The sequence below is a fragment of the Excalfactoria chinensis genome, chromosome 12, assembly GCF_039878825.1.
Source record: "Excalfactoria chinensis isolate bCotChi1 chromosome 12, bCotChi1.hap2, whole genome shotgun sequence".
NCBI lineage: Eukaryota > Metazoa > Chordata > Aves > Galliformes > Phasianidae > Excalfactoria > Excalfactoria chinensis.
Genome location: NC_092836.1, coordinates 13,559,846 through 13,579,717, shown reverse-complemented (window position 1 = coordinate 13,579,717; position 19,872 = coordinate 13,559,846). Strand labels below are relative to the sequence as shown.

Genomic DNA, 19,872 nt, shown 5'->3' with positions numbered 1-19,872 from the left:
TCTGCACTTAGGCAAATACTATTTCCTTTTGTGACATTTCCTTTACACATTTATTACTGGACACAGAGGTGAAACGATGAACTGTCAAAGCAGATTGTCTGTTGCCAAAGAAAGGTCTTAAACACCATGGATCTGGTCCAGACAACATGACACAGTCTTCCAGGCAGCCAGAACCAGTGAGCTACACATGCTGTTAGAGGGGAGAATTTGACAGCTTTGGAAGTACCAAGTCTGCAGAGAGGAGAAATAGCAATGGTATGCATGGATGGAAGAGAGTTCTGTTGTAACAGCGGCTGTCAAACAGGTGCCTTGGTTACTTGTGGCCAACCTGTGTTGAACGTGGGAGTCCTGCTGATGCGTGGTGAGGTGACAGCCTGCCATGATGCCAGACTGACAACTGTTTGCAGTGCTGGGGCACTGCATTGAGGAGACAGATGAGGCGGAGTTGGACTAGATGGTCCTGTGGAAAGGATCACTGAATTTTGTTGGACAAGTGGCCTGCATGCACGGTGATGTGCAGAGCAGATGGCACGTGTGGCTGGGTGGGGAGCAGCAGCGTGGACAACAAGGGTGTTGTCTATTCCCCGAATGTGCACAGGGCGAGGTCACAAAAATTGTGTATGGGAAGGGGTAACAAATAGCATGAGGAAATCATGTGGAGATCAGGGGAAGCAAACTCATGTTCATGGCAGGAAGGAGAGAGGGTGGAGAAAGTGGAATGGTGGGGAGGAGGGCGCAGAAAGACACAGGTCTACTTTCTGTTCTGGTGATGGTTGACCTTGGATGCATTCACAGATCTAATAATCAGCAGAAGAAGTGTTGAGACTCTCACTACTGGGTAAGATTAATATCGCTACAATTATAGCTGTAATTAAAATAATACTCTTTCAAAATGAAGTTCCCCTCCCTTTTTCCCCTGTTCGAATGTTAGAGATGCAGTTTTACACGGCTGATATCAAGGTGTCACTGGAAATGCATGAGAGCATGGTGATATCATGGTGTCAAAGAGAGTTATGGGCAAGGCACATAAACCTAATGAAACATATTGTAACTTTTTTCCCTTCCGTTTTAGCCAGTGCCTAAACTGTAACCATAAAACTGTTCTTAAAATAGCGCTGCAAGTGAAAAAAGGAAAAGTACTGAACTGGATTTTGTTTTTTAGCCAAGTTTGTTTAATAGTCCTTTGTTAATAGGAAAACTTGGGGGGAATTCTGTGGCCCCTAAGAGAGGGAATTGAACTGCAGAGGTCAGGGCTCTCACTAGTATTTCCTATTTCCCTGCAGTGGACTTCGTCGGGAACTTTTTCCCATCTACCTGTGCAGAGTTATAAAGCAAAATAGGTTTTCAATCGATATTTACTTTAAGTTATGTAAGTAATATGCTTTGTAAATTTAAGTTGTTGAGTAGAGGATGAGGGGTAAAAAGGAAACCAAGAATAAGTCTGGCCTCGGGTTGCTTTTCCTAATACCCAACCTGAACCTCCCCTGGAGCAACCCAAGGCCATTCCCACTTGGTCTCTCACCGTGTGATACCTTGGTTAGACTGCCAGACTTATTCTTGGTTTCCTTTTTACCCCTCATCCTCTACTTGACAACTTAAGAGATAGGGAGAATGAGTTTGTAGCTATGTTAATGCCATTAGGGTGGGAAAAAAAACGTGAGCTGAGCATTCAGTTGGCCAGCCTGTGTGTGGGTAGTCTAGACTGAACTGAAATTAAGCTTGAAATAAAATCAGTAATTTTCAAATAGAGAAAAGGACGGGGGGAAGAGGCCCATAAACAGAGGAGGAAGGAAAAACTGATTGTGTTGTCTAAATGAGTAGTGACCAGAGGGAGAATTTTCACAGTGGAGAGATGACAAAGAGAAGCTGTAGGTGAAAAGCATAGATTAACAATTCTAGAATCACCAAAAGAGTCAAACAAGGGCTATGGGTCAACTGAAGGCACAAGGAAATAGACACGCCATTGTCGGAAACTGAGCTGTCAAGTCAGAATCTGACACCACCAAGAGTGGAAGTGGGAATCTGGGAGGAGGAAAAGGCCTCAGCTCAAGCGCAGGGGATAAAAAGAGGCTGGGTAAACAGTAGAAGCCGCAAACAAGAAGAGAGAAAAGGCTTGGAAGCTGTGAGGAGAGGAGGGACCCCAGACCATTTGCTGCTGATCCAGGGAACTCCAGGGAATCCAGGGAATAATGAAGATGTGCAGTAGAGGAAGGGGACGCAGGAAGGTCCTGAGAGTTGCAGATGGATGGCTGAGCCCAGGGACTGCCAGGAGGGGGAAGAAATTCAGTAGTGGCACTGAAAAGCAGGTGAAGGTGAGGGGTGGGTATAGCTGGGTGGGGAGGACTGTACACCAGGACAGGGACTCGATCCAGAGCTGTCAAAGGAAGGGACGAAGGGCACAGTGGGAAGAGGATAGGCTTGGCACGGAAAATGGGAGAGCGTAAGGAAGATAACAGGGCCAGATGCTGCTGTGAACAAAGGGTGAGGTCAGAGCAGTGGCCGAGTGGCAGACAGACACATGTACAAAAACAGAAAACAAGAGGCAGCTCCTGCCTGTGGTTTCTAGGTACAGTGCTTGGCTGCCTGTATTCAGGAGTGATTGATCACATTCAGACTTGTTCTATTTTGGCCCTGTGACTTCAGATGCTGTAATCTAAGCCCACTGTGTGCTTATCCTTGCAGAGTGGATAACGAGTCGAGCACGGGGACGATTTTGGGGAGACATGTCAGAGAGCTTGTCCCCAAACTGCATCTGTAATCCTGCCACTCCTCTCATCCATCATCAGGCTCATATAACGCTGGCAGCGTGCTTCCTGTTGGAGTGTTGTGAATTTTCAAAGGCAAAGTACACTATTGTTTAATAGCCAATTATTCACCGGCATTGATAAACAGGCTCTGCTTGTGATTGCTGTAGCAATTACTCACTCTCCTAATTTAGACACGAGGAAAAATTAATTCAAGCTTCCAGTTGATCATTTATATCTTTGGCTTCTGTAATACACATCACAGTGTGCTGAAAACAACTCCACCATAGAGGAAACTGATCTGGTCACATTGATAACGTGTTTTACACCGGTTCTGTCACTGAGTGGCACGACTGATCCCAAGCTGAAGGGCTGGGGCTGAGCAGCTTTTTTTAGGCTTTGCAGTCGTCAAAATATGACAACCTTTCTGTTAAACCTTAAATTAAAAGCAGAGCTGAGGGATGTTACTGTGGCCAGCAGGGTACTCCCGCAGCAGCTAAACAAGCAAATAAAGCGGCTCAAGGATGTTTAAGTAATTTGACCTCACCATTGCTCAGACCACCCTTTGAGTGCTGATGGACCCATCTCCAACATCAGACATCCAAGGCTTTGGGAAGGCACGTGGGGGGAATGGCAGGGCACTGGCTGTCCAGCTGAGATGGAAGTTGTCCCCACGTATGGAAAGCTGTTGACAATCTTAGTGATGGTGAATTGCAAGCGTCGTGTTTGCTCTTTCTCATAATCCAGGAGCAGTGAGATGGAAAGGCATCCACACACAGCTGGGACAAGGAAACACTTTTATTTGTTTTAGCATTATTATTACAATTACTCTGCAAACTGCCTTTCTGTTGTGATGGGCACAGGAATTTTGTGGTAACTGGACTTGAGCCTTCAGCAGAGAGGGCAAGAGAAGTACCTGGAAAAGTGCTTTCATTTTCAAGGCTGCGCTGCTGGCAGGCGTTCAGCTCCTTACCCAGCACAGGTAAGGAGGCAAAGCCCCTCCTGAGCCAGGTGAGGAGTGAGCACAGACAGCCCCTGAGCACAGAGCCTTTTGCATCTGCACCTCCCTGCCTTTTACCCTTCTAAATTTGGCTTTATTTACCAGGCTGCCCAGGAAAGGAATAGGAGTGCAGCTGAGGCAAGGCTGGGGCAGATCCTGGTGCTCAGACATAGGGATGGCTGGTGGGGAACTGAATGGCAGCAAGCTGTGTTCTCACGGGCTCTGACTGACACCAGGGCAGGCAGCAGCATTCAGCAAAGGTGTTCCAAAGCAGAGCAAGCCCTGCAGCTGGGCTGCGAGCATTGGGATGGAGATGGAGCGAGGCCAGTATGATGCTCCCCTTGCAACAGGCCACAGTGAGGCCAGGCTCACACAGCAGCACCTTTGCCAGCCCTGCTGCTCCAGGTGTGGGTGATGGTGGAGCATTCCAGGCTGTTAGCCCACAACTGGGCTGAGGGAGGCAAGTAAAGAAAAGACCGCTTGGGGTTCCACTTATCTGAGGCTGCCATGCATGCTCAGGCACTGTGCAGTCCAATTGCCCTGCTCGGTCAGCAGCTAAGTGCTCTCTAAAGTTTATTTCCTGTCTTTATAGCAACTGTCTGTCCCTGTATTTATTTCGCTGAAAGCTATAGGCACGCTAAAAATAATTTTGGGAGCAATTATTGTCACAGACTCTACAATGGCAGGCTGCAATCAGAGCGGCTGGGCAGTGGAGGATGCCTCTTGTCCAATCTCTTCTTTACGAGCTTCCATAATTCTTATTTTTATGGTCTGTGTTCAAGCATTCAGTGTTCCTCGAGGCTGAGAAGAGCTGACGGCTCACATTGTTGTTACCTTGGAAGGGCAGTTATCACTGTTAATCCACCCTCCAAGGCTTTTCCTCAGGATAATTATTGTTGCAGTGATTCATCTTGCAGACCCTGCCCTTCCTTATTCGCACAAAATATCCTGCTCCCTGCGATATTTCTGGGTCAGGCTCGTGCCACACACGTGACTTCCTCTTGGGCACATAGACAAGAGAAGATGGATCTGAAAATCAGCAAAGACAGGCTGACTGCCCCCGGTGTGCAGCTCCACGTGTGCCCAATGGGTGCCACCAGCTGGGTGCCTCCAGGCGTGGTGACAACCAGGGCTGCAGGGGCACGGGGCTACTGCGGTGTTGGAAAATGTCACTGCTCCCATCTTCAGTGGAAAGCATTATCACCGGCACATCCTGGCATGTAATTTACTCATTTATTATTGTCCAGCGTTGGCTTAATGCTTATGGTGCATTTCTAAGGTACTTAAAGAGGGTTGTGGTTTTTCAAGGAAACATAACTCACGGGGGGACAGGGGAGGGAGAATCCTGAAAGTCTTGGCACAAATTGAGTCAGTTCTTACTGAACGTGAAAAACAGAACCTGTGCAGGCTTTGACATGAGCTGTGCGTGGCCCGGAGGCTGTGAGGAAGGGAATATGCCCAGCGGACAGGATTACCGCACACGAGACCTGGGCTTGGCTGCTCCTGCCTGGCTTGGCGAGCTGCTTGCATGTCCTGTGTGCCCGTGGGGTGCACCCAGGGCCAGGTGGCACCCAGTCTCTGAGATCTCAGGCCCTCTCCCTGCAGGTGGGGTGGGAATCAGCTCACACGCTTGATGCAGTGTTGCTCTGTCTGAGCTGCTTCCTAGCACAACCCAATGATGGTTTGGTGGCAAGCTGCTACCACCAAGCTCACTTGATTTTACTTCTGCTTTGGGGTGTAATTAAGGAAATTAAGTCTTTAGTAAGGCCCCTCTGGGGACAGAGAAAAGAAGGAAGAAAAATAGCAGCTTCAAGCATCTTGCATACAGTGTGAAAGGTGGCAACAGCTGCAGTTGGTCCTGCAGTCCTTCAAGGGGTGTAAGCCAGTTGTGGAAGCTGTTCACTGTGCAGCAAGGTATATGCTGATACATTCAGAAACCAGGGAATGAAACCTGCTCTTTCTTTTTGTTCCTCCTATGTTGAAACATTTTTTTTTTCTATCTTTCGTTTATTTATTTATTTTTTTAATAGGCAGTGTATTTTAACCTCACTGTATCAACACAGTCAAGCAGTAGAATACTTTTCCTGTACCTTTCCAATGCAGGTGGAGCACGATAGCAGTCTCCAAATACGGGTGTACAGCCTCTGGTATCAAGAAGTGACAAACAGCACACCCAGTGACACCCACAGAGCAAAAACCTGTGCACGTAGCAACCTGAATGTGTTGGTCAGGTGCTCCCAGGTGCACCCAACTGCTGCCCTCAAGCAGATGGGAGGTATGAACCCCCTGCCCTCCGTTTTATGCTATAGGGTTATGAATGGTGTAACTTATTAGTCTTTTTTTTTTTTTTTAAGTGAAATATTAGAGTGATTTTTTTATTCTCATATTTCCTTATTAAAAAAAAAAAAAAGCTAATGTAAACAGTAGCCAAAATGATTTGTTTTGAAAATCCCTCCACAAGCCTATGCTTACATTTGCATTGCAGTTGCTCCGAATGTTTAAGAGTGGTGGTTCAAAGAACTGAGGCTTTCGTGGCAGAACTGGGACTCAACCTGGTACCACTGACTTGACAGCAGAAGCTGTTGAATACTTTGAACAAACTTCAGTGCGTTGACAATTCTTTTCTTTGGCACAGCAGTTCTGGAGCAACACCTCGGAGAGCAGTTCCTGGAGGAAGCAACACTTCTTTCAGTGCCCAAAGCATCAAAGTTGGTTGTACAGTATTGAAATGAAACAGTTCACCCGGTACAGGTACATCTTATGTTGATTAGCTTCAAATGAGAGGTCGAATAGCTGCCCATTGAAGAACTTGTAGTGAACCTAAGAGCAGCTTTTGGTTATTTTCTGTTGCTTAATTTGATGGAACAAACTTTGGATTGTGGAGGGACTGCACAATGATCGATCCGATATTGGTGTCTGTGAGGGAAACTGTTCAGTATGAAACCTGCTGATCAGCACTTCAGACTTCTTTATTTTCAGTTTTGGAACTGAAATTCTAATTCTTGAACGCTGGCATTTAGACCAGGCACACTGCAACTACAATGTACTACTCCAGGAGAGGCTGAGATTTGACTGCTGTCAGAGCTGCTACAAATGCAGTCTTAAAATGCCTGGGACGTCCTACTGTGAGTCTGCAGTTTGACTACTCACTCAATAAACAAGAAGCCTTTCCTAGCTGTGAGTAACGTTAGGGAAAAAAAATGTGCTAATGCTTATTAATCATCTCTTACTTTGTCATCCACACTGATTTACATAATAATTAGTTGTGTACAGTATTTCAATTACGCGTACAAATGTATTCATGCTTATTGTGAAATCCTGCTCACAGATTAAGGATTTCCATGGACTTCAGCTGGATCAGGAATCAAATGTCTGCTCCTGCCAAAGGACGGCCTTCCAACGCTTGTTGCTGGCAGTTCATTCATGTAAAGCACAGAGCTCTACACACATCAGTGCTGAAACTTCTGCAGCCAAAGTTTAGATGAATTTTTTTTGGTAGCACCCTAACTGCGCTGTTAACATGTTCCTTGCTTTCACATCCTTCAGATACTCATCTACTCTAGTTATTTCATGCTATGCTTATTTATTCATTACTTATTCTCGTGTCTAGTGCTCCAACTATATTCATTTTGTGTTTTGTTTTCCCATTGCTCCAATTAAGTTTGGTCTTCCTACTTCATTCAGCAGTAGAACACATCAACTGGTGCAAAACCTTTGTATCAGAACAGCATCTCGAGCGTTACTGCACCGTAAGTGCTGAAGTGGAGAAGGTATGAACAGCAGAAACACTGTTCTGATCACTGCCGCCACCACTGCAACGGAGACTACTCAGACATGTTGACTTTGCTTGTTTGCTCTGCAGTGGCAGCATTAACTGTGGGCTCTCTTATACTCTCCATAGTAGCTGCTTTTAACTTGACTCAGCAATGGAAAATGGAGGAACGGTGCATTTGTTCGAAACATGAAGAACGGAGGAACGACTGTCCTGTGCTATCTTTCTGTGTGCTGGTTTCAGCAGCTATGCATCACCTGTTTCACTGCTGCATAAATTATACAGCAATTTAGGCAGCATTTGCCAGCTGATGAAGTAATAATCAGGCTGGCATTACATCAACCCCTAAAAACAGCTTCACATCCTTTTTATTTAAAAAAGAAAGAAAGAAAAGTAATGTATCAGGGAAAATCTCTGCACTCATTTTGGTGTAAAATACTCATTAGTTTTACGTACCAGGTCTTAACATCATCAATCATAGCTTAAATGAGAAGAAAGACAGTCGAAAAAAAAGGACTATTTTGACATTGTACAAACTTCTTTTTGTTGGGAAGTTCATACTATGTCTCTTTCTTCTTCATCCCTCCTCTTCTCTGCACTCACCCTTCCTCATTCTAGGCAGCTCCGCAGGGGGAGTCACAGAAGGTTCCAGTTGTACATCAGGCTTTGTGTGTTACAGCATTTTAGGATGGTGGGATCAGCACACTACTCTTTCACCTACTAGGTGCTGTACTGAAGGGAGTAATAAGTCTTTAAGGCAATGCAAGAAGGTAAGTGTAGCAGAAATGCTGTTACAGCCTGAACCAGTGATGGAGCCCCTGGTGGGAAGACAAGGCCAACCCAGGGAAGCTCAGGTGCAAGCAATGCAACACACCTGAGTGAGTGGAAGGGGTGGAACCAGGATCCACCTCTTCCCAGACCTCATTTAAGGGTTGGCAGTGGAGGCAGTGGTATCTTGCTGGAGATCCTTTTCTTCCTTGTGCCTTCTGTGGGTAAGCAGAGTTCTTTCTTTGTTTCTGTGTCTATAACTGTCACATTTGGGCATACCATCAGTTGCTGTGGCCTAGGACTTTGCTACTATGGTGTCATTGCTGCACTTCCCATTGTTTTACAGCCTTATGTTAAACTGCAGATTTGATCCTTCTCTCTGCTCAGGTTTTATTGTTTAAATAATCAGCTCAATTTCACACACGCACACGTGTGTATAAAAGATTTGATGCCAGAAGTAGTATTTTTTCAGCTAAATTCTCCTATATCAGATAGAACCATTTTGGTTCCCCAAAATACAGTCCTAAAATGCACTATGACTTGTTGCAACTTCCTATTTCAGCAGTCTTCAAATTAGTAGTGTCTTATTCCTGATGCATGTAAACTCTCTTCACTGCTGTGGGTTTCAATGTCAAAACCAAAACTCCAGTAACATTGTACATGCAATAAGAACAAATCTCATTCATTGTATTGCAACAAAACATGCATTGCCGTCTGATGCTTCCAGCAGTTCCTGTCACAACTTGTCTTCACAGAATGATTTCATGAAACACACAACAGCTTGTCAGATGAAATCTGCTTTCTTGACTCCAGCTGTATCATCTGCTGGGGCCCTTAAAGCTTAGCAGGGGTCTGAAAGCCACACCTGGTACTGAGCCTTCTGGAGCTGAGTGCCATGATTTGGGAGTTTTCAGCTGAACCCACTGATATTCAGTCAAACTTGACACACTTGTCTGTTTCAATCACTGTACTTCAAATATCCTTTTTTTCCACCCATACATATATATTATAGGTATTTTACACAGACTGCTTCATAAATCCAAGATGAACTGCATCTGTATGCACCTATTAGCGAGTTCAGCATGCTGCTTGCCCAAAGTCAGCAAGGGCTGCTTTTTGGCATAAGGATGACATGGCATTTCAAATGACCACTGTACTGAATTGAGCAATCCAGGAATCTAAATATAAATAACATGGTAGTTCTTAATGCATGTTGGTTAATATCTCTCTGTAAAGGTTTCTCCTTGATTTTGTTCCCTCTGGTCGGGAGGAAGTCAAATACAGAAGCACAAAGGAAAACTAATGGTTAGGGACCTTTGCCAAACCAACAAACTCTAGCAGAAAATACCTTTTAACATATAGTAAAGACTATTGTACGGTGGAATATGCTCCTTTAGGAGCTTTTGTTATCTCAAAGTTATACAGAAATCTTACAGTAGTTTTTGTGGCGACACTATTTAATATGGTGTCTGCCACAATCCTAGATCTCTAAGGAAGGCTAGCAAAGGCAGTTCTTAATGCATTAAGTTCATAGGTTGTGAACGCGGCACTAAGTGCTGAGTCTCTTTAGAAATGAAAGTGTTTGCTAGTAATGTTTTCTGATGTAGAGAAAAATCTCAGCAGGTGTCAGGTTTCATTCTACCAGGAAGATGTCTGAGCACACCTTCCTGCATGGGAAGGCAGAGAACACAAATAATTCTCCTGGGATGTGGATCAGCACAGAAGCCATATTCTATTTTCAGAGCTCTACTGGAATGCTTCCAAGACCACCATGACAAAACTACCTCAGTATGGGTGGTAAACATGTCTCTACTGTTACTGCAAACTCTTCTGCACTGTTTGCCATACATTCTTTAGCTCCTGTTTCTTGTAGATGGATTCTTTCTGCTCTGCCACCTCATCCTCGGACCCCTCACTGGATATACAAGTGGAAAAAGGCAAACAAATCACGTGCTTCGCTAAGCAGATACCATTTGCAGGGTGGAACCTGCAGATGATCGAGGTAAGAAATAATCTGATTGTTATATGAGAGCTGAACCACAATATAATTCCTTTCTAATTTGAGCCTCATCATTTAATCAAGCTGCTTCAAATTATAAGGAAGGAAATGCCCGCACCTGCCATGGGTGAGAGGGGCACTACTAAGATGAGGGGCAGGGGTCAGCATCCTTAAATAAAGGATGAATCAGGTGTTATACAGGTGTTTTCCTGTATAATTCACTTCCTTATTTTGTAGAAAGTAAAGACAATTCACCATAAGAGTTCAATGAAATACTTTTATTGAGTAAATCAAGTATGTACACTTCAATGAATAGACAATAGCCATTAACACACTAAATATGTTTATAATATCTATGATTCTGTGTTGCCAGAACTTTAAGAACTGGCTGCTGTAAGCATTAAGCTATTAATCTTACAAGATAATCAGCAGTTAAGAGTCTCTATCTCACAGCAGAGCACATCTGGGTGAAGCCCTACCAGGACAATGGTGGTACTGCACTGTAATTACATGAAGAAATTATCATCTACTTCTCAACATACAACCTCACAGCAGATATGCAGTCATTCGCTTTGAAAACGCTCCTGTAGGACAGCAAGCATTCCATGACAGAGCATGATTTACTGGGAGAGCCTATTCCTGCTTGCAGGAACCCACCGGCCTTCAGGTCAGTTGTAAGTTGATCCTTGGAAACTTCACAAAGCCAAAGGAAAGTGTATTATAGCTGCCTAACTTAGAGTTAGTGCTTAACTGAGTGTTAAGATGGAAAACCTCCATCCTAATTGTAGGGAATTTGATGTTACTCTTGGAATTTCTTTCAGTATTTTTGTTGTAAGTTATCACAACACTAATGTCAACAAAATGGACACGTGTGCCTTGAAATGCAGCATTTCACAATACTGAATTCCAGTTAATAGTACTACGCTCGAGTCTGTACCAAATTTGCTGAGACACCAGTTTTGTTAAACCTTAATATGCTTAGAAACAGCTTGTCACTTCACATACCAAAGCTGCAGAGGTTAGGATGGAGCCAAAATGGTCCTGGTGTTATAATAAAGCCCTAAGAAAGGCAGCAGGTTGTATAGTTACCTCCTTGTGAGCAAAATCCCTGCCCTAAAACTATGCAACCTACTACCTCTTCCTAGGAGCCCAATGCTTCCTTTTTGCAGTTCTTCTTGCTTAACAGCTGCTCTGTGAAGTCAGCTTAACTTACCAGCTGCTTTTGATCTTCTGCATTTTTAGGCCGGGCCCTGTGCTACGAGTTTATAGTTAGCATGGTTTACTAAATGTTAACCAGTAACACTCCTGGCTCAAATACTTACTAATGGCTCCATTTTTCATTCTTACTATGCTAAACTTTCAGTGCCAAAAACAGTTTTCATAGTTCTCATGCTTTTTTTTCTGTTGTTATTATAGAAAAGATGTTAGCTGGTTGCTCTAGGGCAGAAGCTGCCAGATGGGGTACACCTAGGGCTTACAGGGGAAGAAGAACACCATCTTTCTATGTATCCTTATAGAAAGAGTAACCTCTTCAGACAGAAGTTACAATTCTGGATCTTGGGCGCTCCAATTTCATAGCTTTACATTCTCCTAAACAGTTGGAAGGATTGATTTTGGCCATTTAACACTTTAATCTTTGTATTACATTGTTTAAGTCTCACTTGCTAGAAGAGCTAGAGAAAAATAAGCAGATGTATTAATGAAGTATAACTGTAAGTTTTCCAGCTTCTACTGAACAGCCACAGAATGTTAATGTATTACAGAAATTAAAACAGTTTATGTCATAGTGCATAAGCTTGAGCCAAGACCAGTTTTAGATTCAAAACCAAATTGTTTTAGAATGATTTCCAGTCTATGGTGTACTCGGTTCTGTATCTACTAAGAGATGCATTGTTGATGTCCAGACAGCACTGTGCCACTCACCTTGGAAGAAAAGTCACATTAGTCAAATGAGGTTTGGGGTTTGCACCATTCAGACTGATTGTTCATTAGTGACGGAACATACAGGATTAATTGATACTCTACACCCTAAACTTATCTGACAAATCAACTTTTACTCAATGTGGGAACAAACGACAGCAAAGGACCGTAGTTTGTTTTACTCCTCAGGGAAGGCAATAGATTGTATAGTTATCTCCTGAACAGGGTAAAATAACTACCCTACAACTATACAATCTACTACCTCACTCTGACAGAGAAGCATGTACTTAAGCTCTTTGCTGAAGTAGCTAACCACAGTTTCATTCTAGAGTATTAATATTTGATGCTTCAGTTAGCAATCTTAACACAGCTTATTAGAACATCAACCGTTTGTATTTGTATTACCCCACCTTAAAGGAATCAATATACTTTTTTATTTTACCCTTAGAGAAGATAAGCTAATGTAGAAAATTAGAAAAATTCCAGAAGTAATTACCTGTAGGTGTTGCAGAAATATTTGTCTCCTATAATAAACACTCCAAGTACAGAAGATAGGTAGAAACTGATGCTGCTTAAAATCGAATGGTCTCCACTGTTGATTTTTCTGCTGCTTTAGGAAAGACAGTAGATTGTATAGTTATCTCCCAGTTGCGGGTATGACCCTAAAACTATACAACCTACTACCTCATCCCACAGTGCAGGCATCTTCCGAGGTGAGGTCCAAAGAATGGTGCATTAGTAAAGACAACTTCAGCTAACTGTAGACATTTACCATGTACAATACTGGTCACAGGAGAAGAACATTCCCTTCTCTCTCCAGTCATGCAGTAACGTTACTGTAAAGATAAGATTCCTTCATTTCTAAAGCTTACCAACTATTTGGGTCTTAATGCTTTTAATCTTTAGACATTTAGCAAGCTGCAGCAGTCATAGCAACTGTAGTCATTAAAACTGTAGTCATTAAACTTGTCTCTTACAGGAAAAATACTATTAGCGTTCCATAGATGTAATCTCTCATCTGAAATTGAAAGAAAATGTCCATGAGAAACATCATATGCAGGTTAAAAGTAATAAGATCTTGGACCACAACTATGCAGCTGATATATGTGGATCAGTATAAGAACCTAATATTTATATTTCTTAAGAAATCACTGTTTTGTTAAAATTCTACTTAATAACTATTTTAAAAATATTACTTTTTAATAAACTTATTAAGGCCTTATAATATGACATAATTATTAAAATGCCTTACCAAAAGGCCACTTAAAAAATACACTGCCTCTAGACCAGAAACAGTTGTTCTCCTGACTGTTCCTGATAGAGCTTTAAAGCCAGTTTCTGCATTACCAGAGCTTAATATGACCTCAAGCTAAAAAGTCTTACAATACTGAAATCAAAATACTTGCCAGACTGATGTGACTTACAGTCTCCTTCTTAGCAAGGACATCTTGAACAGAGCTGAAGAAGAAAACTGAACATTTTATCAACATAATTTATAAGATAGCTGAAAGTGTTGACTGAAATGCACAGATTTTCAAACATTAAATACATGTCGTGCACATACTTCATCCCAATTCAGAGCTGAGGTTTTCAGACCAGTCATCAAACAAAGCCTTGATAGAACAGCTCCTAATGCATGTTAATGTCCTTGCCAAAAAACACAACGTGTGATCCAATGCATTAATATACAAAGGGATGACGTTATTCCTTGAACAGAGGAAAAAAATAAAAGTGCTTTCCAGCCCCCTCAGAGCTTTACTCCAGAATCCTTTGTACAAATATTGATGACAAATTTTGGTGAATCACGCTTCAAGTCTTGCTTGTAACCACTTACAAATCAGAACGTATGTATTAGCGCACACAGATGGACACAAGCAGTTGGTCCTAAGGTCCAAACCAGAAATGAATTACAACAGTAGCACTGGGACAAAGGCAAATGACAATGGAGCACTGTCATGTAGCACAACCTTTGAATTAGCTCAGTTAGACATCCTGCTGTCAAGCAAAAATTTGGTAAGGATGCTGGCAGTCCTAAACAGCTTTTGTTATTATTACTGCTACTGAAAGTAGGACTTCTCAATTAAGTTCTGTTATAGGAAATTCTAATCTATTTTCTATTGCCGCTGTGAGACTTTCCTGTTGGGTATGTGAAGCTCCTGATGCATGTCTGCTTTTGGCTTCCAGAAACAAGATCCTTTCATCTCTTACAGGACTGGAAGTGATATCTATTGCTTAAGGTCAAAAACGTCCTTGAAAAAATATTTTGAATGACATCCAATTGTTATCTGGTGGTTATATGCAATAGTCTGGCTTGAGATCGATGGTGAAGTGCACACAGGGCATGAAGAAAACCTCATTCTGCAACAAATACACCTTAGGAAAGATCATCACGTATCCTGCCTTTTAGCTACAGGAGAAAAGCAGTTTTATTGATGGTACATTACTCCGGTAGGTACTATCTTTTTTTTATTATTATTCTGTTTAATAATAGAAAGGTATAGAACTAAAAGAATCAAAAATTCTAGTCCAAACTGTCTCTTGAATGTTGTGTGACATTCATGCAAGGTCTAGCCCGGTTCTGCAGTTAATGGTTATTTGACATAGGTGAGACTGTTTTTAAACGCAAGTTCCATTGTCCCTTTCAAGGAATGAGATCTGCCAGGCTTCCCTGATGTTACACTTTACGTATTCCTGGCACACATGGGCAGAGAAGGTTGATGTACTGCATGCCTGATAAATTATACTCCTGGCACAGCCTCCACTCTTTAGCTATCTTCTCAGCTTCATGTGAATCTGCTATGGCATACAACCTTGCACTGAAGTCACCATGCTGATGATATCATGCCTGAGTACAGCACAGCTGTTTGTGCTGCCACCACCAGCACGCTTGCTACTTTAGCAGTCAACGCTTCATGATTTTCTATATTTTAAGAAATACGTATTTGTTTTCCTATCAGCTGCTTTGTTCGAAATTGTGCTTGTATTGAAAAATCTGCTAAGCAGAAGAAGTGAAGAAAATGGCACTGTAATTGTGCAGCTATCGTGGAGCATCGAATGAAGCTGACCAAGATCACTGCCAAAATTTCCCCCAATGATTTGGTCACTGCAGCCATGCTGAGGGCACAGCATGTGCTCAGTGCACAGCTTTAACCACATGGTGGAGCTCTAGCACTCACAAGCACTAACGCCAACTTCTTATGCTTTTGCCCCATCATTTCAGTAGCATCACCTTGGAGCTGTACTTTGACTCCCACTGATGCTTTTGGTGAGGGAATTTCTGACACCTTCTCCATCCCCATATGAGGACCCCACACCTCAAGCTTCCACAGTGAGTACGTGCAAACTTGCAAGCTTGCTTTTTTATTTGGACTGGGGGGTATTGGGGGATTGGAGGCACAATAGTGTGATGCAAACTTAATTATCCTCCACATTGCGTCCCCTCTAGTATAGCTGCCCCTATAATGCTGTCACACACTACATCCATATCTCATCACTCATTCCAAAAGAGTCTTAAGGTCACATAATTACTGAAACAAAAGCTTTAGTTAGTGTGAGTTAAAAACTCTATTCAGTTTTGGCTTGTACTTCATTAAGATTTAATACTGTGCTCGTCTTGATGGAGCCTTACTCCTACTTAGCATCCAAGAGAACTGACAAAGGAGAATCTAAAGAGGCACCAGCTTTCTGAAGAATCCCATGAGTTTCGTGAACCACCTGTATATATTTGAAACCTCTAAAACAGTTCTAAACTGCATAGGGGAAAAAAAACCTGCTGGAGTTGACATGTTCTCATTTAGTGGCACACACTACAACACCAGCATTCTTAATCAGTCTGTAACCTGTGAAACAGAAGGAAAAGTAGTTCAAGCCATAATTACAATTAATTTGTATCCCTTGCAGCGTGGAAGGGACAAAATAGGACTTTGTGAAAATAATGGAAGTTCCATTTCACTTCAGTGTGACCCTAAAAGTTGAATGCTTTATCCTCCCACTTGATTTAGTCAATTTTGCAGCACAGAATATATAACCTGAAGCTGAAAGGGTGTTTGTAGAAGCAACACTTCTTATCCTAACTGTGCTTTACTGACATCTGTTGTTACGTGGTGTGCAGATAAACAGATGCATCACTTTGAGGTATATAATGCTGTAGTCTGTCCTTCTACAAAAAGACCATTAGGCAACAATCTGTAAACAGCTTGTTACCAAAGACCATTTCACTCTAATGTTCAAATTCAACTTTAAAAAACTCAGTAGATAAAATTAAATACAGCAGAGAAGACGAAGCTTTAAGTTTAAAACAAACAAAAATTGTGTGTGATGGTTAGGACTAAAGCAGATGAGTTTCTTTTTTTTCCTCTATGCCAAGCAAATTCACCTACAGTGAAAACAGGGCCCATCCAAGAAAGCAAACATGCTTTAACCAGAAAGCAAGATGAGGCAATGAAGGCCAGAAGCCTTTCTAACAGTCATCTGCTTATGCCCAAAACCTTAAAATGTAGTATTATTAGTATTTATTTGATATGTACGTATGTTATTTTCAGTATTTATTTGGACACAGCAGTCCATTTAGCAGCAATACACTGGAGTAAGTGTGCACGCCATACAAATCACTGATATGCATTAACTCTAAAGATGGGCAGGGCTGAGTGTCCACTAGTTTAATACCTCTGAGTGTCAGCAGTAACACCTTTATCTCACGTCTCCACCAGAAATGCCAACCTTCTTCCAAAAATCTACATCCCATTTACATTGAATTTCTTTAATCCAAAGCACCCTGATTTTGAGTCATTACAACGTGAATTATTACTGGTTTGTTCCATTTGCAATGATTGTGTTTGATTTTCATTTATTCTTCTGACCGTGTCGTTACAGAAGGAATATAAATATCCAGAAACACAGCTTGAAAGAAATGAGGAGTCACTACTGCCCACTCATGCGTGGAATGAAGCACATCTCCTGCAGAAAAGTAAAGTATGTGATCATGATTAATAATTCTGAACGTGAACAAAGAATGACAGGAATGCAAATTCTAGGAACTTCCTCTGCATGCACTCGGTTTTTATGTTAGCATTATGCATCTAAGCGTGCATTAATTCTTTAGTTCTCAAAGCAAACTACACTAATGAATGCTACGTATTCTAAGTTTAACCCTTTCCGTGCTATTCAAAACTAAGCCCTATTGATGCATTTCAGTTACTTATCATTTAGAAATTGCCTCTTGTTATATCCATAAACCCAACACTCTCCTCCAATTAGATTCCTGGTATTTTATTAAATGGCTTGGTGTTTGATAGAAACAAAAAAGCAAACAAAGACTGTGCTGGGTGTTAAAATCAGTGCACAATTAAGTGTTAAAGAGCAGAAGCCAGGGTTTCTTATTTACTAGTGCACAACTGGAAAAGAGCAAAGCAACTGCACTGATTAGAGTTGAGAAAGCAGAATGGAATAAAAAAGTCTCTTGAGGCTTCTAAATACTCTGTGAGTGTGACTGGCTGCAGCCACACACAAAGACTCACAGATCTGTGTAGAGATGTTGGGAGCACACTGAAAACGCAAAAGAAAACGTGTGTGTAACGTGCCATCCAAACTCATCATTTGCAGTTCTGTAACATGGCAGAAAAATCAGGTTTTCACATTTCAGTTTCAGCGTACACAAAGTATGCAGCATACAGTAAGGTACTGAGCTGGCAAGAGCCTCAGCAACATGAGGTAATGCACTGCAGTAAGGGAAACAACTACGCTGTGATGTCTTATTTGCACAAATCCTTCTGAATACCTTTGTCAGTCAGTACGCTGGCAGTACAAACATGGACTGCAGTTTAGCTACAGCTCCAAATGCCATACGGTTCTTAAGGCACTTCTCAATAGAAACCATCAGTTCACTTGTTTGATCCTGCTTTAAACAGGAATGTGCATTTTATTACCAATAAACGCACGTGTCTTTATTCACTAGATCTGTGTCTCTTAGGACGTGCTACATTGGTAAGCAGGCAATGCTTTTGTTCCAGCAACCCCAGTCAGTTTATCAGAATGCAGATAACTGAAGGGAAAAGTGTAAGAAATATAGGGTTGTTTTTTTAAAGGTGAAAACTTACTGATACTTTATTGGCAACATTTGAATTTACCAAAAGATTTAATAATGGTTGTTTTTCTGCTTAGAATAGCAATTCAGAAAGCCCTTTTACCTACTGACAGCATGTTAGAGGCAGCTTGTTTTGCATAAAGGCTGCATGTTAATGTAACTATTACAGCAATTCAACGAACGTTCAAGTTAGTACACATAAGAATGTTTCCAATACTTCTGTGTAATGTTATTAACTGACAACACAGTTTGACATCTGTTGCACTTTATCTGCAAATGAAATGATGTCTCTCTGCCAACAGAGGCAAATACAGAAGGCATTTATCCAAAGGAAAGTAAAACTAAGGATACTGCTCGGTAGTAGTAATAGACAAAGTAATGGCATCGTGTCTCTGTTTCCTTCTGCCGAGTCTCTGGTCTTATATAAAGTAACTTCCTAATAGAACTATATGCATCACTATCACATGTTAAGATACTTGGTGAACAGGTTTATAAAAATATCAACCTCAATACCGCTAATTAATAAGGTCCTTTTCATGAAGATAGCTACTATAGAGCCATATATATATATATATATATATGTATATATATATATATATATACACACATTATTAAATCTCTTGGAAGTTGATTACCGGAGAAAGGCTGCAGGGCTTGGAGTGACTGCTGCAAAATGAGCCCAGGGAGCTGTGCCACAGAAGGCAGATCTATCAACGAGGCTTAACGTAACCTCTCACACCGGGTTAAGTGCCCACTCCCACACCACACATAAGGCCCGGGGAGCGTCACCCCCGCTGCTATTATGCTCCGTAAGCCCACTGACAGCACGGGCCCGGCCGCCGCTCCGCCCTGAGTTCCGCTGCCATGTGGTGCTGCCGTCTGGCCGCTCACCCGGCCCCGCCCGCCCGCTCCGAGCGCGGCCCGGATCCCCCCGAGGCCAAGGTCTCCGCGGCCCACACACTTGCTAGCGGAAGTGACGTACCCCGGCGCTGACGGCATCCGCAGCCTATCCCCGGCGGGCGGCGCGGTCCGGCCGCCAATCAGGAGCGCCCGGGGGCGGCACTTCCGGGCCTTCAAGTTAGTCTGAGAAGAGAGTGGAGGGAGGGAGGGGGGGGGCGGGGAGGAGAGGGAGGGAAAAGGGGGAATAAAAACGCCTCCATTACGGTAAATAAACCGCCCGTGGCGCCCGGGGAACGACGATACGAACCCCGCGCGGCGGCGACGACCGCACAGCGCCTCCTGCCGCGCCCCTCCCGTAACCCGCACCCTTTGGGGGCCGCGCGGCGAGCGCAAGGGGTCGGGGCGGGCCCACAGCGGGACGAGCTTCGGCTCCCTCCTTTTCTTTCTCATCCCGCCGCGCCCGAGTCCGTGCGGCCCGCAGCTCACCGCCCGCCCGCGCGGAGCCGGGCCGCGCCCGTTACCTGCCGCAGGGTGACCCGCAGCCGCGCCGAGACCCGGATGGAGTCGCGGCCGCTCCTGCCGCCGCTCGCCGCGCGGCACCACGGGAAGGCGCGACGCGCCCCGCGCCTCCCGCCCCATTGGCCGACGGACGCATCCGGGTAGGGGGGGCTATTCGTCCATCAACTC

General features: G+C 43.2%; 2 long non-coding RNA genes across 4 annotated transcripts; one reads left to right on the top strand and one right to left on the bottom strand.

The window, feature by feature from the left end:
* The first annotated feature begins 8,482 nt into the window (after positions 1 to 8,482).
* On the top strand, positions 8,483 to 18,707 carry LOC140257970 (uncharacterized). 3 transcript variants are annotated; one of them, XR_011905150.1, is made up of 6 exons: positions 8,483 to 8,508; positions 10,158 to 10,286; positions 10,740 to 10,950; positions 14,414 to 14,651; positions 15,424 to 15,535; positions 17,076 to 18,707. It is a non-coding gene; the product is annotated as an uncharacterized lncRNA (long non-coding RNA). The 3 variants fall into 3 exon arrangements; XR_011905149.1 differs by having other exon boundaries at positions 10,737 to 10,950; positions 15,424 to 15,531; XR_011905148.1 differs by having other exon boundaries at positions 10,737 to 10,950.
* On the bottom strand, positions 16,952 to 19,756 carry LOC140257972 (uncharacterized). Its single transcript, XR_011905152.1, has 3 exons — positions 19,707 to 19,756; positions 19,268 to 19,368; positions 16,952 to 17,159 (listed from the first exon to the last, which is right to left on the bottom strand). It is a non-coding gene; the product is annotated as an uncharacterized lncRNA (long non-coding RNA).
* Positions 19,757 to 19,872: the final 116 nt, after the last annotated feature.